The following is a 7090-nucleotide window of genomic DNA, read 5'->3' as shown; positions in this document are numbered from 1 at the left end:
TATGTGACATACTAAACATACTAGTTTACCTTGAAAAGCTTCATAGAAAACACTGACCTTACCTAACCTTCTTAGTTTGTTAAGATAAGCATCTTATTGCTTCGTAATTACAATTATTACTTAACCTATTATAGGTATGTTTAGTATAATTATTACTTAACCTATTATAGTATGTTTAGTATGTCACATATGCACGTATTTAATAAGTCAATATTGACTGTAAGAAAGTGCGAGAACGGGTTGTAACAGTAGTCGTAACGCAGTATTAGTGGTAATAGCATCAGTAGTGGTAGCGCAGCAGTAGTGATAATAGTATCAGTAATACGTCGCTCGAAATACTAGCAACATGTGTTCCATAATACTCGCAACATATTATGGTTGCTCTGATACCCTTCAGAAGGCTGATGCCCCCAGCCTTCTGAAGCGGAGCTTGGGCCGCAAGAGCCCCACACCTACGGGCTCCAGACAGAGATCGTCACAGCCCTCTCTCACCGGAGGTTCCTTCATGACTCGGCAGAAGGAAATGTCATAATTATTAATTAATTGTTATTATAATACAACAATTATTATTAAATAATTTAGTGATATTTATATTTTAATATAATTCGAGTAAATTTCGAATTATATTATAATTATAATAATATAGTTAATTAAAAATTATTACTATTCCTTCTGCTGGGTCATGAAGGAAGCCGGCCTCGGGTGAAAGAGGCTGTGACGATCTCTGTCTGGAACCCGTAGGTGCGGGGCTGGGACGTCCACCTCCTGGGGCTCGTGGGCTCCGCTTCAGGAGGCTGGGGTTGTTCTTGCCCTTGCTGGGGTGGTTCTTGTCCGGCCCCGACCACAGCGGTCTCCGGGTTTGGAGTCCCTGTGCCTTCTTTCACCAACTTCGAGGTAAACTCCGGACCTGGAGCCCTTAGGGCAGTTAATTGTTACCTTCAACCTCGTTCTGACAGTTCCTGCGACGGTGCTAAAACCAATCGCATTGACGTTTGCCTTTCTATTGGAGACTTTTGGCGCCGTGGAGAGGGAGGACCAGCTGCATGGGTGACAGCTTCTCCCCCTTTATCAATCTGCCCTGGAGAGGCCACTCCAGACCGAAAACCAGAGTGCAACTCCATAGTCTTCGGAGACTGATGGATGCCTACTATTAATCCAAATCTAAAGATAACACTGAGACGAGAGGGGGTGCATCTCTCAGTGAATATATCCGTCAAATGTTTTTATATATACGAAAGTTATAGTCTCTGCTTTGTTATCATCAGAGTTGTAATTTCATATTCTACCGTTATTTTGTGTAGATTTTTTGTCTTGTCAAAATATGTTTTTGTTTTAAATTTGCATTAAAAGCTTAATTTGACGTATTCCTAAAATTTTCCTAGTTAAAAGTAATGACAAATTGTATATGGCTCTTAGGAATTTCTCTTTCGAACTGCCATTGGGTATTTACTTATTTTATTTTAAATATAATGAAATTAATCTTTCATGATTTACTAATGATGTTTTTGCTTTATATAACAATGAAACGTTAAGAATTAATTTGTCATGTTTTTTCCATCCTGTTTTTGTTATCTATTTACTATCCTGACTTAATAATATCTACTTATCATCTTGCCTTAGTAATATCACACACCATCCTGTCCCTGGTATGTGTGTGTATATCCGGCCCAAGAGTAACGTTAAGACTTTCAAAATGTCTTAAAATACGTTTTCTTTAATGCAGCTATATAATTTTATTGCTATAACACAACATAGACCGATCTGGAAGATAATTTCACATTTTATTTCGAGATAATAACATTTGTTTAATTTGTTGTTGACTGTTGCTCTTAATTTTTTTTAAGATGGTCTAATATATGCAGCATATTCAAATTTGTTTTTATCTTAATCGTTGTATCGATTGTCTTATGTCTTCAACTGATGAGTTGGCCAAAATCTTTGCTCATAAAGAGGGAATTGATTGCCATAATGGACTGCTTTTGAGCAGCCTGAGGGCAGAAATATTCCGGGAACATCAACAAAATCTCGTAGACTTGAGGCAAAGTGAAATTCACACCAATTACGCAATCTATCATCATCATTCTATTATGCAGGAAAACCGCACGTGAATGGGTCATCCAATAAGGTTAGCAGACTTCTAGCAGTTATAACTGCTAGGCAAAGACTCTGCTACAAGTACATCTGGAATTTTTTAACATCTGATGTGGAGTTGACTAAATGTAAACTGTCAGCAGAATTTTTCGCATACTTTGCGTCATTATATTATGGAATGTGAAAAATCGCGGAATTCATTGTCCTAATATAACACTAATGGTGTTATAAAATGTCCAAGAGTTACTTCATTCATATTGATGTGCTGTCAGGAATCCTAGCAAAGTATCCCAAATTTACTTACTGTAGGTAATGATACCTGGTTGATACCTGGTTGATGGGGTTCTGGGAGTTCTTCTACTCCCCAAGCCCGGCCCGAGGCCAGGCTTGACTTGTGAGAGTTTGGTCCACCAGGCTGTTGCTTGGAGCGGCCCGCAGGCCCACATACCCACCACAGCCCGGTTGGTCCGGCACTCCTTGGAGGAATAAATCTAGTTTCCTCTTGAAATTGTCCACGGTTGTTCCGGCAATATTTCTTATGCTTGCTGGGAGGACGTTGAACAACCGCGGACCTCTGATATTTATACAGTGTTCTCTAATTGTGCCTATGGCACCTCTGCTCTTCACTGGTTCTATTCTACTTAGCCCGTAAGTGTGGGGCTCCTGCGGCCCAGGCTCCGCTTCAGAAGGCTGGGGGCATCAGCCTTCTGAAGGGTATCAGAGCAACCATAATATGTTGCGAGTATTATGGAACACATGTTGCTAGTATTTCGAGCGACGTATTACTGATACTATTATCACTACTGCTGCGCTACCACTACTGATGCTATTACCACTAATACTGCGTTACGACTACTGTTACAACCCGTTCTCGCACTTTCTTACAGTCAATGCACATGACTAAAGCTGCCGCCCATTTGGGTGGGTGTGGAGCAAGACTAGTAACTGCGTGACTCACCATAGATGTAAAGTGTCTGTTGTGAGCCTCTTGTTGACATACTCGTGATATAAAAAGATTACTGATACGTATATGTATTTGTGTAAATGATTGTGTGTGTGTGTGTGTGTGTGTGTGTGTGTGTGTGTGTGTGTGTGTGTATATATATATATATATATATATATATATATATATATATATATATATATATATATATATATATATATATATATATATGGGGGGATACATAAGGGATAAACATAGGGGCTGCATTACACTGGATTAATCTTTGTGTTTAGATAGGAGATGCCTCGTATGGGCCAATAAGCCTTCTGCAGCCCCTATGTTTATCCCTTATATATATATATATATATATATATATATATATATATATATATATATATATATATATATATATATATATATATATAATGTCGTACCTAGTAGCCAGAACGCACTTCTCAGCCTACTATGCAAGGCCCGATTTGCCTAATAAGCCAAGTTTTCATGAATAAATTGCTTTTCGACTACCTAACCTACCTAACCTAACCTAACTTTTTCGGCTACCTAACCTAACCTAACCTATAGAGATAGGTTAGGTAGGGTTGGTTAGGTTCGGTCATATATCTTCGTTAATTTTAACTCCAATTAAAAAAAATTGACCTCATACATAATGAAATGGGTAGCTTTATCATTTCATAAGAAAAAAATTAGAGAAAATATATTAATTCAGGAAAACTTGGCTTATCAGGCAAAATGGGCCTTGCATAGTAAGCTGAGAAGTGCGTTCTGGCTACTAGGTACGACATATATATATATATATATATATATATATATATATATATATATATGTCGTACCTAGTAGCCAGAACGCACTTTTCAGCCTACTATGCAAGGCCCGATTTGCCTAATAAGCCAAGTTTTCCTGAATTAATATATTTTCTCAAATTTTTTTCTTATGAAATGATAAAGCTACTCATTTCATTATGTATGAGGTAAAAAAAAAATTATTGGAGTTAAAATTAACGTAGATATATGACCAAACCTAACCAACCCTACCTAACCTAACCTAACCTATCTTTATAGGTTAGGTTAGGTTAGGTAGCCGAAAAAGTTAGGTTAGGTTAGGTTAGGTAGGTTAGGTCGTCGAAAAACAATTAGTTCATGAAAACTTGGCTTATTAGGCAAATCGGGCCTTGCATAGTAGGCTGAGAAGTGCGTTCTGGCTACTAGGTACGACATATATATATATATATATATATATATATATATATATATATATATATATATATATATATATATATAATGTCGTACCTAGTAGCCAGAAAACACTTCTCGGCCTACTATGCAAGGCCCGATTTACCTAATAGGCCGACTGATTTTCTTTATTTTCAATAAATTGTTTCCAATTAGTTTATTTGTATTATTATTTTTATATTATATTAAGAACATAAATGATTGACTTAATTATGTTAGTTTAGGTTAGGTTAAGATAAGTTAGGTAGGGTTGGTTAGGTTTGATCATATATCTACGTTAGTTTTAACTCAAATTAAAAAAAATTAACTCATACATAATGAAATGGATAGCTTTATCATTTCATAAGGAAAAAATATTGAAAAATATATAAATTCAGGAAAACTTGGCTTATTAGGCAAATCGAGCCTTGCATAGTAGGCCGAGTACGACGTTCTGGCTACTAGGTAAAACATATATATATATATATATATATATATATATATATATATATATATATATATATATATATATATATATATATATATATATAATATAATATGTTAAATATGACCGAAAAAGTAAGATAAATAATTCTAACACGAATTTTCTCAATAGTTCTTATGTTTCTTTTTACTGTCGATTGCAATTGAAAAATAAATTCTCCAAAATTCATTTTTATTTCTAGTCTGATGCGACGCTTGAACGCGTTTCGTAATAACGTAGTACATTTCCAAAGACTTTAGTTTACACACACACAACTGTAACCTGAAAACACTTAACAGAGTTTTACTAATTCTAACGCTAAACAGCTTGTTTTATATACTCGCATTTGGGTGAGGTGATATGTTGAAACAGTTTTGGATGAGATGAACAAACTTTTGACCAACACAAGACAGAACACAGTTCAATGGGTATAAATTGGATAAGTGAAAGGGAAGAATGGAAGTAACTGCAAAGCGCCTATTGGCTTATACTTCCTCTTGATACCTCTATATTGGTACGGAGTCTTGAAGTGGGTAGAATATAGTTGTGCATTAATTGGCTGTTGATTGCTGGTGTTGACTTTTTGATGTGTAGTGCCTCGCAGATGTCAAGCCGCCTGCTATCGCTGTATCTATAGATGATTTCTGTGTTGTTTGTTAAGGCTTCTCTGGTGATGGTCTGGTTGTGGGAAGAGATTACATGTTCCTTAATGGAGCCCTGTTGCTTATGCACTGTTAATCGCCTGAAAGAGATGATGTCTTGCCTGTATACTGAGTTCTTTGAGGCTTACAGTCCCCAAGTGGGCATTTGAAGGTATAGACGACGTTGGTCTCTTTTAAAGCGTTCTGCTTTGTGTCTGGAGAGTTTCTCATGAGTAGGTTGGCCGTTTTTTTGGTTTTATAATAAATCGTCAATTGTATTCAATTGACGATATTTTATAAAATAAAAAAATTGTAACAATTTTATAATGTGTGTGTTATAAAATTATCCTTAATCTTCTTAATTTGAAAGTTAAGCACTGAGTTTTGGGTAAGTAGACAGTTTATTCATAAAATTTCCTGGGGTTCTTTTGCACACGTGAATATATTATCGATGTATCTGCAGTAACTATGAGGTTTCACTGTGGGTTTGAACACGATATCTTTTAGTGTTTCCATATATAAGTTAGCAAAGCGGACTTCTTGTGGGGACGTCATCGCTACTCCATCTATCTGCTCATAGATGTCGCCCCCAAAGGATTGTGAATGGAACCATTTTAGTGCAAATATCCCGGGGATTACGAAAGGCACACTCTAGGATATGTAGCTTTGGAGTAAAATTGTGACGGTAGATTCTGTCTAATATTAAGGTGATGGTTGTGTCCGCAGGGACGTTCGTAATTATTTACGGATTCCACGTCTAAAAATGTTGTAATACCTTCGGGTTTAGTGGTTTTCCCCATGTCAAAGAAATCAGCGATTGCTTTTAAGCTGTACTAATTTACATGTCGAGTCAGAATAGTGTTGAGTCGTTTTCAAGATTATATGTGCGTGTAGACATCTGGCTGATGACGGGTCATAGAGGGTCACGAGGTTTGTGGGTTTTGACATTTTCGTAGATGTAATTTATATTGTAGTCGCCCTGGATCTTTTTGCAAGTCCCCCCAAAATATTACTAATTGGTGAGGCAGCTACTTATTTGAGGAATGTTTATTTTATTTACCTTATAAGCTGAGGCAGATTATTTTATTTGAGGAATGCTCAGCTGAGTCCTCTACATTTAGCAATGAACAAATGATTGTCCAAGACCTCTTTCCGTTACACAATTTGGCTGTGAGTAGCAATAAGTAATTATCAAAAGAAGGCACCAAGCCGGGAAGGCTATGCAGCGTGATTGTGCGAAACAATAAACCAAATTTTTTGTTTTAACAGATAAGTGCACCTGTCAGTAAAACAAATCCTATAAGCTGTAAAAATATTGATCCAGTTGTTTAAATAAAAAAAATATAATGAAACATATTTATGGGTTGTTTATCATATCTTTCCTACTGTATATCCAAAGAAAAGAAAAATTGAGAAATACTGCAAATTTAATGATTCAAAAGAAATATTAATAACATTGTCGTCGTCTTTAAATCTTCTAGTGTGTGGTTTGGTCAATATTACTAACACTAAATATCAATATGAGATCTTAATGCTCCATGGTTATCATTTATGATTTAATTAGGATAATACTGGTAATAATAATAATACAAGCTATAATTTAAAACCATTATTACTGGTTTTTTTATTAAAAAGCTTAGGTATAGGTATACACAGCCATGTGCTGCTACTCTATTCTTTATGAAAGATTACACAGTATTG

Source organism: Procambarus clarkii, chromosome 74, assembly GCF_040958095.1.
Source record: "Procambarus clarkii isolate CNS0578487 chromosome 74, FALCON_Pclarkii_2.0, whole genome shotgun sequence".
Lineage (NCBI taxonomy): Eukaryota > Metazoa > Arthropoda > Malacostraca > Decapoda > Cambaridae > Procambarus > Procambarus clarkii.
The sequence above is the reverse complement of the archived record's forward strand: the minus strand, read 5'-3'. Positions refer to the sequence as shown.